Source organism: Ctenopharyngodon idella, chromosome 23 (genome assembly GCF_019924925.1).
Source record: "Ctenopharyngodon idella isolate HZGC_01 chromosome 23, HZGC01, whole genome shotgun sequence".
Taxonomy (NCBI): domain Eukaryota; kingdom Metazoa; phylum Chordata; class Actinopteri; order Cypriniformes; family Xenocyprididae; genus Ctenopharyngodon; species Ctenopharyngodon idella.
Window position 1 is genome coordinate 18,900,194 of NC_067242.1, and position 19,433 is coordinate 18,919,626.

Here is a 19,433-nt window from a genome sequence, read left to right on the forward strand (position 1 = left end):
TCTCTTATGCTCACCAAGGCTGCATTTACTTGTTAGAGTAAAACAGTAATATTATGAAATATTGTTACAACTTAAAATAACTGTTTTCTATATATTTTAAAATAAATGTAATTTACAACTGTAATGGCAAAGCTGAATTTTCAACAGCTGTTACTCCAGTCTTTTCATGTCTGTCACATGATCCTTCAGAAGTCATTCTAATATTATCAATTATCATTGGTGCTCAATTATTAACAATGGTTTTTATTATTATCATCAAAGTTGAAAACAGTTTTTGCTGTTTAGTATTAGAAAAAACTAAACAGCAAAAAATTAGAAAAAAACTAAACAGCAGTACCCAAAAATGCAAATTCTGTCATTAATTACTCACCCTCATGTTGTTCAAACCCGTAAGACCTTCGATCATCTTCGGAACACAAATTAAGATATTTTTGATGAAATCCGTGAGCTTTTTGGCATCCAATAGACTGCAACGTTATTACCATTTTCAAGGCCCAAAAAGATAGTAAAGACATTGTTAAAATAGTTCATGTGACTACAGTGGTTCAACGATAAAGTTATGAAGTAACAAGAATACTTTTTGTGCAAAAAAAACAAAAAACAAAAAACAAAGGAAAAATAACAAATTTATTCAACAATTTTTTCTCTTCCATGTCAGTCTCCTACACTATTCATGTAGTAAACACAGTGCAGCACTTCCGGGTTCTACGTCAGAATGCCGACTCATTATTGGCCGCTGTATTTACTACGTGAACAACATAGGAGAGTGACATGGAGGAGAAGAAATTGTTGAATAAAGTTGTCATTTTTGTTTGTTTTTTTGCGCAGAAAAGGTATTCTTGTCGCTTCACAACATTAAGGTTGAACCACTGTAATAACATGAACTATTTTAACAATGTATTTTCTACCCTTCTGGGCCTTAAAAAGCGGTACTAACGTTGCAGTCTACTGGAGGCCAAAATGCTCACGAACTTCATCAAAAATATCTTAATTTGTGTTCCAACGATGAACGAAGGTCTTAAGGGTTTGAAACGACATGAGGGTGAGTAATTTTCATTTTTGGGTGAACTAAGATCATGTGACTATATTTTTTGGTCAGATAAATGCAGCCTTGTTGAGCATAAAAGATTTCTTTCAAAAACAAAAAAATTATAAATATTCCAAATGGATGAAAGTCATACAGAGGTTTTGGATGAACTATCCCTTTAAGATCCCTTTTGCTATTGTATTTGCTTCTGATTGTATTAATAAAAACAGGGGAGGTCAGTGGAACAACAGGCTCTCAGGGTTGTCAAGACGTGCAGGTGTTAGTGACAGCATACTAACAACTTTACAATAGCTGGTGATGCCTTGGTAAAACATGCAGGCCAGTGGCAGACTAATAACTTGGGTTACAAATAGGAATAAAGTCAGTCTTCATATTTCTAAAGCATCTACAGGGCGTTCCTAATATAAAGGTCCTTTCAATGTAACAGTGTACGGCATAATGGCTGACATTTGCAAATCTGTATAGATGTTAACTTTAAACTCAATGATCTCATGTTGACTAAATTATTGCCTAGGGACAATTACAGTGTTAAAGAGTTTAGGTAAAATCAACGACTCAGAGGCTTTTTTTTTTTTTTTTAGTTTAGGACTGTTTTTACACGTCCACTGAGATTCAGTGTTGAATCTGCGCTGTAATTTGAACTGCTCTCATTGCCCAAAGGTATCTCATCATATTCTTTCAGAATTCAGCACTTTTTTTTTTTTTGCTTTACATTCCCGAGCCGCTTTGTCCTACGGGACCTTAACGACCGTGCCTTTGCAGGCGAATGAACTCAAAGGACTTGCACTGCTATGATCTAAAAGTAATTTAACCATCTGGACTAGGGTCACGTTTTTCCAGAAGCTTGCTGGTGGTGATACACTATACACATGCACTATATTGAGCTTAGTCTTAAAAAAAGTATCCTATGCTGAAGTGCAACTACCTTTCAGTCGGTAAAGAAAAACTGAAGGGAACTTGGATATCTTCCAGCACTTGAATGCATCATATATTAAGCATGGGTAAAATACAGTCTGGAGAGACCAATGGAACAGGAAAGCCACATAAACCACTAATTTGAGGAATGCCGAACGAGTCATTAAGCAAACACATTTGCTTCCCAAACTACTTCAAATGGTCATTTCCATTTTACTCTGTTATATACAGTGAGTGATTAAAAAAAGATCACATTTGACACTTGCTGACCATTTGAGTGAACGTCCAAAGTTGATGCTATTATGCCTAATGACCTGACACATTCTCTATTAGATTAAATGAGATATGTTTGATGATAACGGCAGCGTGGCGACAGTTTGGACGCACTACAAAGGTCACAATGCTGGAAAATCAAAGACAGATGGGGTTTAGGTAGTATATATAACTATTGGTAAAATGAATGAACTTGATCAGTCGTGGTTCAGTGTGGCTGTTAACATAGAGTAGGACATCAGGTAAACTGGAACAAATACATTTCATGATTGATTGTCCTTTAAATATCAGGAGACAATCAAACGTAGCAGTCATTAATACTTGCCAGTCATTAATAAAAAGGTGTCAAAGAGTCTTTGTCATTCTGAAAATGTCTTCATTTGTCTTGTATCATCACCACAGTGGAAGTGATCACGCTTCAACATCTAACCAATCTCAATGAAAAAAAAAAAAAAAAAAAAAATAAAAATCCACCAGTAAATGAGAATGGGCTTCAACTCTTAAAATATTAAGGATATAAATCACCTACAAAAAAGTTTATTGTGCCTTATCCTTACACATGATTACTGCGTATTGAATTATAAAAAAGATGCATTGTTGTGAAAATGGTAGCCTATGAGTTACCATTGACAGCTGGATTTAGAAGATTTCTACCATGCTGGTCATTTATGTATTTTCATATTAATTTAAAATATGCTTCTTTAAGTTCATATAAAAGTTTATATTTCATTTAATAGTTATAATAATGTGTTAGGTAAATTTATTGAAGAGAAGTAAGATCGTCTCAGTTGAGGAAAATAATATTTACAGAAATAACATTTTAAAAATCATACATTACACATAAAAATACAGTAATTAAGAAACGGAAGAATCTGCTAATAACAACGTGTAGACTAGCAAAGCCCCTTTCTATTCACTGTCTCTGCTAACAATCATATTCATGCAGATTACTGAATTAAGACGTGAGACTGTTTTATAGCTGTCAAAAGCTTGATCTCTGTCAGACTATAAACTACTCTGAGGCAGCACCACCACGCGGTAAACATGATTTCATCAGCAAAAGTTCCACAAAACAGACATGAAAGCATAGCCTATACATTATTATATCGACAATGTTTTCCTTGTTAATGTGTGAGAGAAAAATAAATAGGCTAAATAATGTTTTGACTGTTAATGTTCAGAATGAATTCTTAGGAAACATTCACTTGTTATTGTATAAGCATTACAAGAGAACGACAAAAACAGTATTTGTATTCTGCAAATATATAAGCTTTACATTTCGTTTTCTTGCTTATTTGAACAACTGAGTCTCGTATGGAGAAAAGCATAACAGGTTACTTACCAAAAGAAGTGCCACAATATTCCTCCTTATCATGTAGGTGAGAAGAAGCAAAGAGTCAGTGAGTTATGTGAAATGTGACGTGTAATCCCAATATCTCTACAGTCCGCAACGGGGAAATAGTCCGTATGAGCGCAGCTTTCTATATGAACTCAACCTCTAACGCACGCAAATAAGACCAGATGACTTCCACTACTTTCTCAGACGACTGTGAGAGCGGAGCGGTAGAAGACGTGCAGCAGAGCCGCGGAGTCTAAACTCACTGGGCAGTTTGTGTGAAGCGCTCCGGTCAGACAGCGACAGAATGAGACGCGCTGCCAGAGAGCGCCCCCGTGTCTACACTGCGAGCGACGCGACGCAACAAGACCAGAGCGTCCCATTGAACCAACGAGCCTGTTTGCACTGCAAGAGAGCGCGTGGACAGCTTCATTGATGATAATAGGGGCGTTTTAGTTTGCGCAACATAGCAGAAGAACATAATTTGAATTTACAGTGCGTGAAGTGGAGGCCCTAATAACTTTTTTATTTTTTTTTATTTTTTTTATCACCCTCAAAAGTTAAGGACTGGTTTGTAAAATATTTATTCTTATGATACCACCAGAGGTCACGTTACATTAGTGCCAATAAAATAGGCTAATTATATAAATGAGTGTTCATTTTTTTTTATAATCACCTTTATTACACGATTCCTCACCACATAAACAGCCTACATACAGCATTTTTTTTAAAGTCACCATGACATAAAAATTGACAATTCTTTTTTTTCTGCAATATTGCAGTATTTGTTATAACTTATTTATCTATGTGCATTTTTCTAACTCATGTGCCCTCATAATCTTTAATCAAAATAACTTACCCTCCCTCTTGCGGCGACATGCGGGACAACCTGTCACTCATATGAGATCACAGCAACAGCAAACCACGAAGATCCAATGATCCAATCAATTCCCCATGGAAGAAATCAAGTCCCGCCCTACATTTTTTCTTGTTCAAGAAGCCATTTCACACCATACGATATACGACACCATAGGGAAAAAAGACTATCGCAACTTCCATTGCTCAAAAAACAAACAACAAACAAACAAAAATTTCCATTGCTCTTGCTAAAAAAAAAAAAAAAAAAAAAAAAATGGCGGATAGGCTACACCCTTTTCACAGACTGTGATGACGCGTTTTAACGGTCATCAATATCGTAAATCCTGCATTTTAAAAAAAAATATATTTTCACTTTTTTTTTTTAAATAAATGTACATTTATAACACTATACTTAGTAATATTACCGTTGCATCAAAATACAAAAAAAAAAAAATTAAAAAAAAAGTTAACGCTGCTGTGAGTGTGTTTCTAATACAGCAGCTATGGAACTGGCGGTAAAAATGACATCTTTCTCTCTTTTGACTGCTGTTATCAATCGCTTTATTTTTTTTCCTCGTTTTGAAACTAATGAAATCACTATTGTGGAGTTTTCTTTTGCTATTTTGCTCCTTATCGCTTTAGCTGAGGACTCTGAATGCATCATTTTTAACACAATGCATGTGTTATAGCCTATTAATACCACATTTAAATATTCCAATAAACTTCAGCACATGCAGTGAAAAAGGAAATCCATAGTTATTTACAGCTATACATTGTAAAGGATTTGATTGTACTTGCTAGGGTGCAATGCTGTTTTGGGAAAAGGCCTGTTTTTAGAATCAGAAAGTATAATGACTTGGATATAATGCCCTACTTGTAATAGAGAGTTGCTATGCAGCCAGGAAAGGATAGGAAAAAAAAGTTTCGAAACGGCTGTGCAAATATTATATGCAATGCCTACATGAAAGCAGAGTATTAAATTCCATGAATGACATAGGCCTACTGTGTCTGTAAGAAGTTCAAAATGAGTGGCAATAAAACATTTACATTTGGATAATGCAGTGTTCCTGGAACACAAGGAGATTAAAGCCGTTATCAAGTTTAAATGTGGACTAAAAATTTAATCCTGTGACAATCTTATTTGCTGTGTTCATTAACCAGAAAACATTGCTAAAAAGCAATCAAATATTTGCCAGCCCGAAGGCAAGCGTGATGATCTGCTATTATTAAGTCCATAAAAAGGGTATAGAGGCTTCTGAGGACTCACAAATCAAAGAGCATCCAGTATCGCTTGACAGCTGTATTTAACAATACATAATTCCAGATTCCTGATGAAAGCTTTGAAGACAGTCTAATGACTAAGTTGCCAGGCAACCGTCTGCTAAAGTTAAGACCCCTTCACCTGGTTATTATGTGGGTTTTTGAACATGTTTTGGCAGGGCGGCGAGATTATCAAGAACACTGAAAAAAGTTTGTAGTGTAGAGACAATTTTCACTCAGAAATTGCTAGTAAATTTCACAAACATGTACAAAGAAAAGGCAAGTAACACATTGAATTAAACATGACATTTTGAAATGGAAAAACTGAAATAGTATTTTCCAACCTATTTTCTAGACTCAAATTTAAAGAACCCTTTATGCCAAAGAGGATCTATAAATGTCATAAATGATTTATAAATGATTGCTTAATACTTTTATTTAACAGGTTATTTCAATATTTTCTATTGGTAAAGTATGTTTACAAGCTGTTTAATTCATAAAAGGATAATCAAAATAAGTAAAAATTAATACAAAATTGATTAAAACTAAATTCATAAAATGATGCCATGATGGGAACCCCAAAAGGTTCTTGTGGCAAGCAGGATGAGGCCAAGATCCGTGGGAACGGATTGAGTCCTAATAAGCGTCACCTGCGTGCGACACCGTTCTCGAGTCCCACAGAGGATCTCCGGAAGGATAAAAGGAGGAGTGACGACAGTGTGAAAGAGGACCAAGCCTTACATTGTGTTTAATTATGTTTATATGTGGCAGTCGTCCGTGAGGGGCTGCCGCTTTACTTTCATTTTGTTGTTTGTTTATTTGGTGATTAAAACTTTATTCAACGTTCCCACCTCCTTCTTCCCTGCACCTTTAAAATTGTTACAGTTCTATGTGTGACCCTGGACCACAAAACCACTGTTTGTTAGGATAGGACAATATTTGGCCGAGATACAACTATCTGAAAATCTGGAATCTGAGAGGGCAAAAAAAAAATCTAAATATTGAGAAAATCGCCTTTAAAGTTGTCCAAATTAAGTCCTTAGCAATGCATATCCACTCACAAAAATAATTTTTTGATATATTTACAGTAGGAAATTTACAAAATATCTTCATGCATGATCTTTACCAAAGACTATAGAATAACACAAGACGCATCACTCGTATTGTTTTGAATGGGAGTAGGTGCAACGCGCAATATGGCAGAATAAGTCCCACCTTATAAAAGCCACTCGCCAATTGGTAAAGTCATTGCGTTACTGCAGCGGCCGTTAGACGCTCCGGTTCCTATAGAAACAGTCAGACGCGCGCCTCCGAAATGAGACAAAAGAGATGCGCACTTAGGACTGAGCATGCGCATTAGCTAGATCCAGCCTGAAAAATACCATTTTTTGTCATGATTCGAGTGTTTAGAAACAAAATTTACAAGACAGTTGTTGTCAGATTTCATTGGTGATTTCAAATATGAAATTTAATCGAAAGCTTGGCAAACAGCTTTGGAGAATATGATGTTTCCCCATTCAAAGAAATAGGAGCTGCACTTACATGCCCAAGAGGCATTTCAAAGATGGCCGCCGAGTGAAATGACTTGTCTGAAAGGGACTTTGTCTTTACTTAATATCCTAATGATTTTTGGCATAAAAGAAAAATTGATAATTTTGACCCATACAATGTATTGTTGGCTATTGCTACAAATATGCCCGTGCGCCTTATGACTGGTTTTGTGGTCACATATATGAAGCACCTGTCAGAACCTTTTAACGTTCTACATAGAACCGTATCTTCTAAAAGTGTGTTATAAAGTGGCAATTTCATAGGAATTTGATGTGAATCGTACAAAAACATAAGATTATTAGAAAAAAGTAAGAATGAAAGTCCACCCCTAACCCAACCCCTAAACATAGCCGTCACTGGGGCATAAGCAAATTGTATGAAAACATACAAATGACATTGTACAAATCCATACAAATTAGCCACCAAAATGTAAAATAGTTGCGAATTGCCACGTCATTGTGCTGTATTTCCTTGTAAAACATACTCCATACTTTGAAAAATCTTTTTTTTTTATAGTGTATTTGTCCAGACATGCAGCATAAAGCCTCATTGCCCAAACCGGTCACCACTTTTGCAACACACCATGTCAACCAGCCTTGTGCTACACAACCTCCATCCATCACCAAACAAACGTTTGCCAAGTTTGGCCCCCACTGGGAGCATTAAAACAAAAGGGAAGCATGGAGCTAAACAACTACCTCAGCAGTGATTCCATCATAACTGACAGGGGTCTCTGGGGCCACTCAGGGTACCATGAAGGAGGATGTCAAGCTGCCCAACTAAGTCCACCAGACATTATTCACCTCTGTGTACCTGCACGCAGCTCGCTGGGGCGTAGTGAATAGTCCCTTGGTCAGGTGATTACCCCGGCTTTATTCTTGCTCGGGCAGGCTGGAAGTGAGCTGGGTGTATTGGAACTACTGACCCCTGTATAAAGAAGGAAGTTTCTAGCTGGAGTGGATTTTGTGGAATGATGCTCAGAGAATAAAAATGGATGAAGAGATATAATGAAATGCACTTGGGGATCTGTTTCTCTCTCGCTATCTCTGTCCCCCCCCCCCCCCCCCCCTCCCCCTTTTATTTTTATTTTTTTATTTTCTAAGTCTAGCTAGTTGCAGATTGGATTTGTCACTGTCCAGCTTGTTTCAGATAAGATGTATATGATTAGAACCTTCTTATTCTAAGAATATGACTGTGAAGTGTGTAATCTGAGCGATATAGAGGTACACAGAGTCAAGTTCACCTTCAGCTTTAAAACCAATTTAGGTGTGCAAAATGAAAATGAGCTTTTTAAATGGCTATACAAGTATTAAAAGTCAGTTCACACTGAAATAAAGCTGAGGCTCGAATTTCCAGGGATATTAACAGTGATTAAATTACATTATTTTAGCTCAATGTGAGGCCCATAAAACAAATGCTCAATGGATTCCATAAAGGAACACTGTAGAAGACAGAACCAATATATTACATTAAGTGGATTTTTACTCACATCAGATGCTTTTTTTTTTTTCCTCATGAGGAGAGCGGGGAGATGTGGAGATCTCATGTTTCAGGGGAACTTCCCTGCACTCCATGATAAACTGAGGCCTTTCAGTGGAGGTTAAAATGCCACAGCCCACAGTCACAACCTTCTCACCTCAAACCCAAATAGACCAAAGGCTAAAGCTTGCCATTATAAGAATTACAAGTCATCCGCTTGTGCACTAAGCAATTTTAATTTCCAAGCTTAAGATAATGACAACTCAGATTTGTAGATTCTGTATGGAACTTTCCACAGATAGGGTAAAAAAACAGATATTTTATTTAAATAAAAACGGTTTAAAAACTTTTTTTTTTTTTTAAACAAAAGAAACTGCTAGACCTAATCTGCATTTTATGAGATTTGCCATCTTTTGCAAAAAGTGCCTAAATTGCTTAAGTAATTTTATTAAATAGATAAAACATGAAATTTGAAGGATGATCAAACATATGAAATAAAAAAGGATGGGTAACAGGGTTGAAAAATTTGCCTAAAATAAACTTTCACTCAGTAGGAACTTGTTATTTTTGGACCAAATGTGGTTTCTTAATGATAAACTTAAACTTAGCATAAATATTTAAATACATTTTTTTACTATAACTTGGGTAACAAAATTTGGGAGGACATACTGACAGAAATGCAATATAATACACATAACTATGTTTTCAGTGGTGTATAAAGACCATACATAATGAACCGCTTTGTTTTTATTACCTTAGAATGAGCCATATCTACATACACCGAGGGTCCCCTTTCCATGTCAGGTCGCCATTATGTGCCGGCACGCTTCTAAGGCAGCCCTAAACGGACAAACACTCTACAGAGCGCGTTTCGTCACTATGTTGTTGTTCTTCTAAATCATTCGTGTTTTTAGAGGCAGCTTGCATCGTCAATACGTTGAATATGCACAAAGAAGAAGTAGTAGTAGTAGTAGTAGTCATCTGGTTTATTAGAAACAGAGACTGTTCTTTGTTAGAAGTAAGAAGAAACCTCAATGCTTGACTGGCTAACATACTCTCTGCTGTCTCAGATGACGACATCTTTGACTTCGGCCAGATGGCCACCGTATCTTCTCTATTTTGCTTCGAAAGGGAGGAGTGAGCTGCCGTTTGTTGCAGTTCGCAACCTCACCGCTAGATGCCGCTAAAATTTACACACTGCACCTTTAAGCTTGTCAATACACAAAAATGGAGAAAACACATTTTATAAAAACAACCTATCTACTATTTGCCACCAAAAATGGTCTCTATTGCTTTTAAAAAAAATTGACAAAGAAATGGAAAATGGAAAGTGCTTTAGAAAGTCATCTTGTCCCATACTGCAAATATATTTTCTGGCAAAAATATGTTTTAAATATTTGCTAAATATATGTTGTACACAGTGAAACTCAAAGAAATATATTTTTGAAATTTAAAAAATATTTAGCTTCAATCTTCATATAGGCTACCAAAATATATTTCAAAATGTATTTCAGGGGCAACCACTCTTAGCAACGTAAACTGTATGTTCTCAATAGATATTGTTAATTGAAGCTTACTGTATTATGTAGAAGAGCGTTGTGAGAAAAAGAGATTGAGTGAGCGAGTTTATTACCTGCATTCAGATTTAGCATTTTCCTTCAGGTCAGTCCTATGTTCATAAAAAATCTGTCCGATGTATCATCTTGTCCTTTTAACATTTAAGGGGTTTTAACGTGACTAACAGGGCTAGTCAAAGCATTTGTCAGTTGCGCCTTGTTCTGTGTTCACAACAATTCAGTCTTTTCAATGTAAAAGTCTTCGCTACTGACTGACACACTCATAAAGACAGTCTTTGCCGCCATCTAATGGCGTGAAAATGAAACTTCTGTTGCTGTTCATGGTCAGGGACTATTTTTTTCTGGCGGAAGGAAGGCTTTTAGAAATAGTTTACTTCATTAAAATTGCATTGATATTTCTGGCTTTAATATTTGTATTGTGTGGGAACCGTTTTATAAAAGCAATAAGGTACTCGAGGCTAGTGCTGTATCGTGAATAAGTATATATATATATATATATATATATATATATATATATATATATATATATATATATATATATATATATATATATATTACCAAATATGTTTTAAAATATACTTGAAAATATATTTTTTGCCTTATGGGGTTACACAAAAGACTAACTTATTTAATAAATACAAAAGAACACATTGTATAGCATCTAGCTTCTTGTTAGAATTTAAGTCAACAGATGATAGACAGTTAATAAACACTGACCAAAGATTTGTTATTTAACTATAGAGCTTATTTCCAGATGCCCTCAGGGACTCCTTCCTAAACCAGCACATTCATTATTATCATTACAGTGTGTTTGATCATGCTGTCGTGGTGTTCGCTAATCGAAATGTTGCAATTAAGTTGAGCTTCAAATCATGATTCGCCCACCTCAGTGCAGGTAAACATCCATCATCTCTCACTCCCACAGAAGAGGCCACTGCATCTTAACAAGCTGCCCAAAAACACTCACATGAAAACAGTTTGTTGACTAGCAAGTTTACATTGGGGTAATTGGTTTCAGGCATACACCAGACAAGTTAATTAATTTTAATTACTCACGGTGAACGGCAGAGGTCAGGCAAAATGAGCAGACAGGGTGGGAAGAAGTTTAGTTTGCCACCAAGTTGTTCACTTAGGGAAAAAAAAAACACACAAACTTTGTTGAGACAAGAGGGCGGGTTGTTGCAGCCACTAATCTTCTCTCTGTGTCTGCCTCACATTTTCAAAGCTTCTATAATATGTACAGCACATCATGATTTGGGTGCATTGAAATGCTAACATTTCTCTAATACAATACATGACAATAAAATGTATTAAAAACCCTCTTTTCATACTTATTTGATGTTATGATGTTACAAATCATAAGGATTACTTCATAGACAACTGCAAAAGAGGCAAATTAGAATTACAGTGTTTTTAATGAAAGACCGAGAAGACTCCAACAAGATGTAAAAATGAAAAAGACCATGATATGCCGCCCTTTGTTAGACCAGAAAGATCATTATAATTACTTACATGGTCTACTTACTTTCTAGAAATTGGATTGTGTGGAAGATGGCAAGCCAGTTTCAGCACTGAGTGTAATTTCATGCAGTGCAGTGAGAGCAAAAGAGCAGTGATAAAGCACACAGATATGGCTTTGTGACATCTCAGTAAAATCTCATGCTTCAGCAGAAAGGACACTTTTATAGGTTGAACAATAAAGGCAGGTGCTTTAAAGTCAACTTGAAATGTGTTCACAAACCATTTTACTGAGCCAATCTGACATATTCAATAAGGGAAAAAAGTAGGAGAAGACTTAATTTTATCCATCATTGATTGGATGTGAAAAATAGATGTTACTTACTAGAATGGCACCGGTTAGAGTGGAGGAGTTAGAGGTCTTGCTCTTGGTGACTTCAACAAGAATGATTAAAGATTATAAATTATTTAAAATAAAACAATTTAAGTGGCCGTTCTCAAAGAAGACATTGCATTCCACTGCGCTTCTTTTCTACTATTCTTATATGTAAACATGCGCTAAATGGACGTGTTTGACAATTGCGCAAAATAGTTTTACTGTTTACTAGGGCTGGGCGGTATGAAAAATCTATTTCGTGGCGACAATATAAAATGTCTATTGTTAGAGAGTTTGCTATAGTTTGTATCACGGTATGTAAATATATCCACTTAGCAGACAAAAAGCGGGACGTTCATAATGTTAAGAAGTTAGTTTTAAAAAGACTTAAAGGGGACCTATTATGCAGAATTCACTTTAATATTGTTTTTGAACATAATTATGTGTCCGCACTGTGTGTACACAGCATGTGTGTACATGCTCTTCCCTCTCTCTTTCTTTACTTTCTTTATTTTGCATAATCTTTGCTTAGTTTAGTTGTATGTACTATGTAGCCTACCCGTAGTTTCATTTACTAAACCATTATATCCACACTTGATTGTCTGTGTTCGCTGCACACAGATCAAAGTCACTTAAACGTTTTGATTTTGCTACAATGCTATTATACTGGTAGTACTGTGTACAGTAGGAAAAAGTTATTCTTCCTTGGAAAGGAAGATACTGTCACAGTCACCAGTTATGAGTGCCCGTGGTTGCGACCAGAGGGCACTCCAGCCCGGACTATTGTTATTCTTGCACGGACTTCATTTCCCATTGTTCTAATCGTCCATTGTTTACAGCTGTGTCTCATTAACCTCATTACCTCTGCCTATATATAGCCTGGTTTTTTAGTCATTCTTCACTAAGTCTTGTATGTGTTAGAACTGCATCTCTGAGCCTTTGTATCATGATTCTCCCGTGTCGTGGGTTTTGGATTCTTTGCCTGTTTTCTGGACTTTATCATTGTTTGGACTGTTTACCTGTGTGTCGACTTTTGCCTGTTTTTTGACTATGATTGTGGACTACCCTTACAATAAATACGGAGATTGAATCCCCAGTCTTCGAGTATTAGAACAGTTCATAACAGAAGACTTGGCCCACAATGGATTCAGCAGTAGACCTCATCCGGCTCCGTCAAGATAACAGACCGCTCAAGGACCACACCCGAGATTTCTTGAATCTTGCCAATCTCACAGACTTTCATGATTTTGCTGTTATTGACTTCTATTGTTATGGACTCAATAATTATTACCAATCCAAGCTTATCTGTGATGGTCTTCGAGGGTCGTTAATCGAATTTTTGGATTATGCTCTGTTGTTGGCTGTTTTAATGTTCACTAGCCCTATGCTATATGTACCTTCCTGCCCTGTGGTTCCCACGCCAGAGCCTGTTAACAACATTGCTGCCACACCAGTTAGTTCACAACATGGCTGCCATACCAGAGTCTTCAACCAACATGGCCGTCACACTAAAACCTCCAGCCAACCCCAGAACCTCCAGTTATCATGAATGCTATAATAGAGTCTCCAGCCATCATGGGTGCTACGCCAGAGTCCTCAGCCGTCATGGACGCCACGTCAGTGTCCCCGGTCGTCATGAACATTGTGCATGAAGCCATTAAGGTGTGCATTTGAGACCGTTGATCTCTAACTTGGAGGACACTCCGCTGACGGTAATGTCAAGCCTGGGGATCTCAGAGGTAGACCTTCTGTCAACTGCTCTCCCCGTTACGGCAATGGCCATTTTGTGTGTCTGGGCCGCACACTGCTCTCCAGCCCATGAGTCCAGTCTAGAGCCTGCTTCAGTCCATAAGTCTGCTCCAAAGCTTGCTTCAGCCCATGAGTCTGTCCTAGAGCCCAGTCCTGTGTCGGTTCCAGCCTGTGGTTCCAGCCACGAAGATCGTCCCTGAACTTCCTGTCTACCTCGGCGCGACCACAGAGGTTGTATCTCAACTTCCTGTCTACCTCGGCGCAACTGCAGAGGTCATATCTCAACTTCCTGTCTGTATCAACGTGACCGCAGAGCTCATACATGAACTTCCTATTTGCCTCGACACGACCGCAGAGGTTTTGCATGAACTTCCTGTCTGTATCGATGCGACCGCAGAGGTCGTACACAAACTTCTGCCTCATCGTGACCGCAAAGGTTGTACATGAACTACCTGCCAACTTGAAACACCTTGCTGGTCCAGTTATATCCATGGAGGACACCCTCGAGCTACCTGCCTGTTTAGACATGGCCTCTGTGGCCAACGCTAACCTCTCTGTGCTTTGTGTTTCAGTCTTGCCTGATCAGCCATGTTTGTTTTCAGTTCTGCTCCCATTCCATGGACCTGGCCCTCCATCTCACCCCCTGTTCCACATCCCCTTCACCTCCCTCGTGGACTTTTCTGATCTTGTTAGGAGCATCTGGAAGCTGCTCTTTAGGAGCAGTCACCAGGTAGAGTGCCTGTGATTGCCGCCAGAGGGCACTCCACCCCGGACTATTGTTTGTTGTTGTTGCATGAACTTAATTTCCCATAGTTCATTGCCCGGTCTAATCATCCATTGTTTACAGCTGTGTCTCATTAACCTCATTACCTCTGCCTATATAAAGCCTGGTTTTTCAGTCACTCTTTGTCTTGCATGTTAGTTAGAACAGTTAGAACTGCATCTCTGAGCCTTTGTATCATGATTCTCCCATGTCTTGGTTTTTGGATTCTTTTGCCTGTTTTCTGGATTTCTCTGTTTTGCCTTTGTCATTTGCAACTTTGTCATTGTTTGGACTGTTTACCTGTGTCTTTTTTTTTTTTTTTTTTTTTGACTACGATTGTGGATTACCTTTACAATAAATACTGTGTTTGGATCCTCTGCCTTCGAATCTCGGAGCAGTTCATAACAGATATTTTATTTCCTGTCTGTTCAGTGTATGAACTTATTAAATAATTGTAATCTTAATTCTGCTACAGTCAATTCTGAAACTAATCCCAGTATTTATAATTAATTTATAATTCATCGTAATCATACACATTTCTCTTTCAAGCTAATTTGCTACAGTTTTATATTCTATCGCTTTTAAATTATTTCTGCTGTTTGCAAAGCTTCATGGAATTGTAGTTCTTTTCCAGACTAAAGCCATTAAGTACACAGTCTTGTATCTTTGTTTTTGTCTGATTTTTCTAATTTTTTGCTTTAATTCAAAGTTTGTAATGTTTTGATTCACCTCATAGCTGGTTGGATTGGTTTATGGCTCATAACGCTTTAACAAATACTTTTTTTTTTTTTTTTTAAACCCCTTGGGGAGAATTTAATGGAAAACTTTCGGAACCAACGTTGCTGAAAAAGTGGGAGGGCATTGTATACTATAGTGGCTATATATATGAAACGGAAGTCTCACACATTCACAGAAAATAGCTTACTTCTATGTTGCAAAATAGAGTGAATATTTTTATTTTTTTATTCCACTGCCCTGCATCTCGCATTTTTAAAATGCAAAAATGTGTTCTGTGTGAATGGCTGCTAAGAAAGTAAATAGGGTACATTTTGATCTCATATGGTGGGGATTTACAATGACTTGTAGGTTACACCAGCATGGCACAGTCATTGAATCACTCACTAAACCGATTCGTTTAAGAAGCAATGATTCATCCAGCAATTACTGTGATCATGCAATGATTTTTATTGGTACTATTTTCATTGGCACAGCAAAAATAGACAATGTAACTGTTGTGTCTAAAATGTAAGTTACTTAAGATTAACTTGTTTATTGAGCTGTTGAATAAAAGCAATATCGCACTTGCAATGGTGCTGTTGATCATAATGTATTGACAAATATCAATGATTTAAATGAATATAATTGATGTATTTTAGCAAAGAAACATTCAACTAATCCAAATACTAGATGAAAAACAACAGATTGATCCCTATAATGTCTAGCACTGCTAGTGCATTGATCTGTTACACAAGAAAGAACAGGTTTTCCCAAATCATGACTATTATCTAGGATCGGAGGATTTGTGTCAACACCGCCATTCTATCCTGTGGCCTGTCAGCTGTGAAGCATGGGATTGAATTTAGTTTGTAATCAAACAAATCATATTGTCTCAGTCCAGCGAGAGAGATGAGTCAAAATGTTGCCTTTTCATGCAATTGAAGAATCTGTTCCACAAAGTGATTTTCAAAGAAAGGAAGTTTTTCTGCTTTAGTTTGATTTTCTCTATGGTTTGTTAGGGCATTGTAATGGAGTCTGTTTGTGAGGTAACAGCTACCTCAGAAAGAATGAAATGAAGTAAATATGCTATATCCTGACCTTTTACAAAACATTTTGGGACAAAACAACTTCTTGCTTTATAAGTGAAGTGAATCCTGGCTATCAAATTAGACAAGTGAGACGCAGTTGCTAGTCAAACTTGACTTGTTTCTCAGGAGCGTTTCTAATGTTTAACTCCATCAGGAATTTTAATTAAACTGCTGCGTAATCTCCATCGTCCATTTTTCTTTCCTTCTCACACACATTTTGCACTCGTTCTCTGAATGCTGTTGAATGAGCACAACCACATTATCACTTAATTAATTTCTATCAGCCATGCCACAATGGCTTCTAGAGCAAAAACAGCATCTTTCAAAATGACAACAAGCAAGAATCTCTTTTGTTTTTATGGAGGGCTGATGTTGCATTCTCATTTTCATAGACCGTTCATTTGAAGCCTTGTGACATTAGGAAAGCTGACAGTCACAATGGATATTAGGTGAAGAAGTCATCTTGAAAAATAATGGTTATGGCAAAGAACTAAACTGTGTTCCTTTGTGCAAAATATTCCAGTTAATGTCTATATTCTATTATTACTTTATTTAAATATATTATTCCTATATATCACACACAAATTTCATTACATGACTATTTAAAGAAATAAAATCACACAGAGAACCTCTGTTGCAAAATGAAAGCTGTGAGAGGGAGAAAATGTGAGGAAGTGAAAGAGAGAGAGAGACAATGGTAGCCGCTGACCACTGAGAGTGATTGCTAGACCAGCCAGCACAAATTTCCTCTGCCCTCAGCCATCAATAATCAGACACAAGGTTAGGAAAAATGACTAGTGTTTATCTTTTGCATTACCTAGAGGGAACTCAGCATGGGCACCCGCCAACCAAACCAACCGAATAAGAAAGCATCTTCCAATTGTTTACTTCACATTGCAATGAAAAGTGAACAGATTATATGTCCAGAACTTGTAACGTGGTAACACCATTTTTTTAATTTTTAATTTATTTATTTTTTTATCAGGATTTTACTGTTATAAAAAGCAAAATAAATGAATAAATAAATAATATATATTTTTGTTTTTCATAACAGTAATATACACTGCCTTGCCAAAAAAACAAACAACAAAAAAAAAGTCACTGTTTGGACTTTAATAGGCAAATAGTAAGAATCTATGAATGGATCATTATTACAGTGATTATGTTTCTAGCATGTTATATGTTTGGCAACGGTTCTTTTAACACTTAAAGGTTGTAGTTTGTAGCTTTTCATTTCATAAACAACCATGTAGGAAGACATATCATGGGCATGCCAATATTCACCAGGGTTAAAATTGTGAAAGAATGGTTCAGAGATCATGAAGAATCATTTTCACACATGAATTGGCACCTCTGAGCCCAGACCTTAATTTCATTGAAAGTTTTTAAGATGTGCTGGAGGAGACTTTACAGAGTGCTCACCTCTTGCATTGTCAATACAAGATCTTGACCAAAAAATGATGCACCTCTCGATGGAAATAAATGTTGTGATGTTATTTCCATCGAGAGGTGCATCATTTTTTGGTCAAGATCTTGTATCTTGTACAACATACTGTTTTTACATTACTTTAACACATTAAAATAATTAGTAATAAGTAATTTAAACTTTTTAATATATTTTTTTACTCAATTCGACTCAATGTTTTAAGTCAGTTTAATATAATGTACATTGAAATGACTTGACTTGTGATTATTTAAAAAAAAAAAAAAAATATATATATATATATATATATATATATATATATATATATATATATATATATTTGTACAACAATTTCAGATTGAAAATTTCATGTCCATGTTTGGATTCAATGAGCAGCATTTTATCCTACTGTGTCTATATTATATATTCCACAGCAACATAATTCTATATATTACAATAACAATAATACATTTCTTTGGAAAATAATTATATATCAAATATTTGCTGTACACCACACTTACTAAAAAAAGTCAAAAATACTAAATATTTTAGTATTACTATTATTTTATTAAATAAAATAATTAGATTAATAATGATTTTAGATGATAAACTTGCACAAAATTGCACATGCAGGAGACACATGCAATAAATGTGCTGTGCTTGTATCTTGCAACAGTGGTGAAAAGCATTTTATATTTCATATTTACATGAGATTTGATGTGGTTGTCCAAACGTTCAATATACTGGACACTAAATATTATATAGTTACATTTTTCATACCTAAACATTGGTTATACTTTATTTTACATTGGGTGCACTTACAGTGTACTTACCCAATAAAGTATTAGTTAATATAAGGTAACTACATGGGTCAAGGTTAGGTTTAGGGGAAGGTTCAGGGTTAGTACCTAGTTATTACCCAGTTATTGGAATGACTTTAATAAGTACATAGTATATGTACATGGGGAGCAGGACTGTAAAATAAAGTGCTTCCTAAACATTTTTTGCTTGTAAATATTTCCATCTCGGACTGGGGAAGTTATAATTCCAACAACAAATAAGTGCTGTGTCAAGCGTTGTAGGTAATCGTGTGGAGTATAGTATCTTTATAGCTTTCTCTCATCAGCACTGCTGCCAAGGTTCAGATCAAACACTTCTAATAGCTCAGCCTCGATCAGAAGTTGTGGAAAGAGACTGTGTGTAAATGAACTGTGATAACACCCTCTATCACAGATGGTTTCCGCAATGGAGCAGACCATATATGCAGCCTGGAGGCTGAAACTGAATTCTCCAGAGCAACAGTTCTGGCCATAAAAATTTCTTCTCAACATGGCTAATGGGAGTCTGTCTGACTGCACATAACCTCTGCCAGACTCAGAGAATGAGCTTTTAACATCTCACACCTGGCACCTTTAAGTACAGGCAGATGGGTATTGCAATTCAATTAAAATGGAAATCTTGTTCAATTAATGTGGTGGAACAAAGGATTTTCCGGCGGTAACAAGAAACTGGGGGCCGCTGATTATTTGAGGCTTGTTGACGAGCCAGACAATGGATTAACA

General features: G+C 36.4%; 1 protein-coding gene across 2 annotated transcripts in view; it reads right to left on the reverse strand.

Annotated features, from left to right (window-relative positions):
- sema5a (sema domain, seven thrombospondin repeats (type 1 and type 1-like), transmembrane domain (TM) and short cytoplasmic domain, (semaphorin) 5A) overlaps positions 1-4,355 on the reverse strand; it is a 162,030-nt gene extending 157,675 nt beyond the window's left edge. The window contains exon 1 of one of the 2 annotated variants that reach the window (XM_051882593.1): positions 3,579-4,350. The gene's annotated coding sequence lies outside the window, so the exon portion shown is untranslated. Of the gene's footprint in view, positions 1-3,578 lie in introns of both variants that reach the window. The other variant, XM_051882594.1, reaches the window with a different exon arrangement.
- Between the last annotated feature and the right edge of the window lie 15,078 nt (positions 4,356-19,433).